We start from the raw sequence: 3813 nt of genomic DNA, 5'->3' as shown, positions 1-3813 counted from the left end.
TCTGTATAGCTCTGGCTGTCCTGGAACTCACTTTGTAGACCAGGCTGGCCTCGAACTCAGAAATCTGCCTGGCTCTGCCTCCCGAGTGCTGGGATTAAAGGCGTGCACCACCAAGCCCAGCACATTTTTTTTTCTTAATGATGAACAAAAGTAGCTGTCTTAACTTTTTGTATAAATACATACGTGCATTCTCTGTCAGCTGCATGTGCACATTTTCAGGAAATACAAAAGCATGCAGAGAGGCAAATTGTAACAACTTATCTTTTGGATAATGGTTATCAATTTTTCCTAAAAAAATTTTGCACATGCAATAGACCAAATACCAGTATTCTGCAATAACCAATTTAATTCTTTATTCCAATAAGGAATACATATTTCATCAAGTTCTTTCCCAAAATGCTTTTGTGATTCTAATCCTACAATTCTGTATGAACACAGCAACTGTTTCATAATAGGGTGTTAAAGCTACTTAGAGATGAGGAAAAATGAATTCACATTATTGGTCCCTTTTGCCAAACAACTGCTGTGGGCACACGAGAAAGTAGCAAGAACGCAAACAGCCACCAATTGATCCTAGCTTATATAACGTACCTGTAGTTGATTAATAGCGGCCTCTACTTTCTGTAAAGCTATTTGTCCCTCATCAGGTAATTAGGATGTGCATCCCCCTTGAGAATATCAAACAGAGGTTCAGGTTCTCCTATGGTAAGCTTAAGATGAGGTCTTAGCCAATTAACATCTCCTAACAACTTTTGAAAATCTTTAAAAGTAAACTATCTTTTCTTATTTGAATTTTCTGTGCCACAATTTGTTTAGGATATAGCTTATGTCCCAAACACTGAAAAGATATTGCCTTTGGATCTTTTCTGAGCAACAACCACTTCCCTAAAATTTAAAGCTCATTGTATAAGAGTAAAGCTCCTTCGGGATCAGCTTATAAAATATCCATATAATGAATAATATACACTGAAAGAGTCAAAGTTCTAACTTCTTATATTGAAGCATCGACAAATTTTTTTACATAATGTAGGGCTATTAACCATTCCCTGAGGTAAAACTTTCCAATAATATCGCTTCATGGATTCCTTAAAACTACAAGCTCACTAAAAACAAACTCTTTACAATTATCAGGATGCAAAGGAACAGTATAAAAACACCCCTCTGAATCCATAATAATTCTATAAGCATTTCCTGGAATGGCAGCTGGAGTAGGCAAGCCAGGCTGCTATGTCTCCTCAAGTTCCATAGCCTCATCAATCCTTCAAAAACCCTGCAACAATCTCTACCTGCCTGACTCCCCCTAATTACAAATATGTGTGAGTTAGAATCAGGAGTCTGTGATGGAAGTGCAAACTGCAGCCAATGGAACACTGGCAGTTCAACCAAAATCTTCAAGTTTGCTTTGCAACACTTGAGCACAACCACAACTTTGGAAAGCAAAACTCAACCTCCAACAAACAATCCAGTCTCTCCAAAATCAACACCAAGTGTATCACCCCCATGCTACAAAGTTTGGCTGCCAGTTCCTGAACACCTGAACATGGGCAGGAATCTTAATCTTAGGGTAGAATAAAAGAAGTAGGCTTCAGGCAAGAGACAGATTTTGGGCTTAGACAAGGAAGTGGGCTCAGATATTTTGGTCATTCTGACAAGTCCTTGGAAACAACTGTCACGGGAGTAATCACAGGACTTTGTTTATTGCCTTGCTTGTTCCTCCTTGTACTGCCCACCCTTAACACTTACATGTAATTAGAATGGTATAAAAGCAGGTGGGGGGAGGGAAATTAACCTGCCTTAGCCTCAGAGCTGGCTGAGGTCATGCTACAATGTTGTCTGTCTCTTCTCTTTTTAGTCCTCACTCCTGTGCTAGAGAACCTGTTGACTGACTGAACTGGCTTAGTCACTCTAATATCTCAAAGAAACACTGCCCTAAATCCCATCTTTTATAAGTCTGGTTTCTAGGATAAGAATTACATAAAATCGGCAGGGCAGTGGTGGCACATGCCTTTAATCCCAGCACTTGGGAGGCAGGGGCAGGGGGATTTCTGAGTTCGAGGCCAGCCTGGTCTACACAGTGAGTTCCAGGACAGCCAAGGCTATACAGAGAAACCCTGTCTCAAAAAACAAAACAAAACAAAACAAAAGAATTACATAAAATATTACCTAATTTAGAGATATCTTTAGAGATCTGTTTCCCTGGGTAAGCTCATGCCACGTGTTGTTCTGAATGATTTGAGCCCTGAGTTACCAGTTTTAAGCCAACTTTCTGTTACCAAAGTTACACATTTTTTTTTTAAGATTTATTTATTTATTATATGTAAGTACACTCCAGAAGAGGGCATCAGATCTTGTTACGGATGGTTGTGAGCCACCATGTGGTTGCTGGGATTTGAACTCTGAACCTTCAGAAGAGCAGTCGGGTGCTCTTACCCACTGAGCCATCTCACCAGCCCAAGTTACACATTTTTTTTAAAAGATTTATTTATTTCTTATATGTGTTTACACTGTAGCTGTCTTCAGACACTCCAGAAGAGGGCATCAGACTTTTCTTACAGATGGTTGTGAGACACCATGTGGTTGCTGGGATTTGAACTCAGGACCTTCGGAAGAGAAGTTGGTGCTCTTAACCGCTGAGCCATCTCACCAGCCCCAAGTTACACATTTTTAATCATACCCAATAACTTATAAGCCAATAATCTATAACCAGGACATGCAGAGCATATTTATATATTTAAAACCAGTCAGAAACAAGCATGAAGTGCCCACACACATCTTATATATTTAGACCAGACAATTTTTTTTTACTTTTTATAGCTGTAATTTTATTTTTTTAAAGATTTATTTATTTATTTCATGTATATAAGTACACTGTCTTCAGACACACCAGAAGAGGGTGTCCATTACAGATGGTTATGTGCCACCATGTGGTTGCTGGGAATTGAACTCAGAACCTCTGGAAGAGCAGTCAATGCTCTTAACCGCTGAGCCATCTCTCCAGCCCCCTAGCTGTAATTTTAAAAGAGGAGCACCTTGATGCCTGCTGAGCCCAATAATCACAGTCACAGAGATTTTTCTAGGAGAAAACAGTCATCAGCTTCTTTACCATAGAACTGGAGAAGCTGCTGGCTCCTTTAAGAGTGGCTTGTGCAGATAATCAGCTCCTAGCAGGGCTTCTCCGGGTATGCTGGACTCCTAACTACAGGTGCAGGGATCCAAAGGCCAAATGAGACTGCTTGTTTTCTGTTTTGTTTTGTTTTTGGAAATAAGTTAAAACTAAATCAAGGGCTGAATGACCCGCAGATAAAGTTTTAACCATTTTTTTCTTTTGAACATGATACACAGAGCACCAATCAAGCAATGAGATGAAGACAGAGACATAAACTGACAGACATGGACAGATTGGTGCACCAAGGGCAGACAATAAACAGAGAGGGACGAGAACTAGATGTCCCACCAAAGGGACCCAGATATCCTTCCTCAGGGACCCAGAACCAGAACTCAGCATTCCTCCAGTAGGAGCCAGGGAGGAGGCAGGTCATCTCCCGACCTCCTCCTGTCCTGGGGAAGAGCTTTGTTGTTGCCCTGGGCTGGCAAGATGGCTCAGTGGGTAAGAGCACTTCCAAAGGTCCTGAGTTCAAATCCCAGCAACCACATGGTGGTTCACAACCACCCTTAATGAGATCTGATGCCCTCTTCTGGTGTCTGAAGACAGCTACAGTGTACTTGTGTATAATAATAAATAAATCTTAAAAAAAAAAAAGTTGCCTTGGTCAGGCTGGAGAGATGGCTCAGTAGATAAGAGCACTGACTGCT

The sequence above is a fragment of the Mus pahari genome, chromosome 17, assembly GCF_900095145.1.
Source record: "Mus pahari chromosome 17, PAHARI_EIJ_v1.1, whole genome shotgun sequence".
NCBI lineage: Eukaryota > Metazoa > Chordata > Mammalia > Rodentia > Muridae > Mus > Mus pahari.
This window is presented reverse-complemented; position numbering follows the sequence as displayed.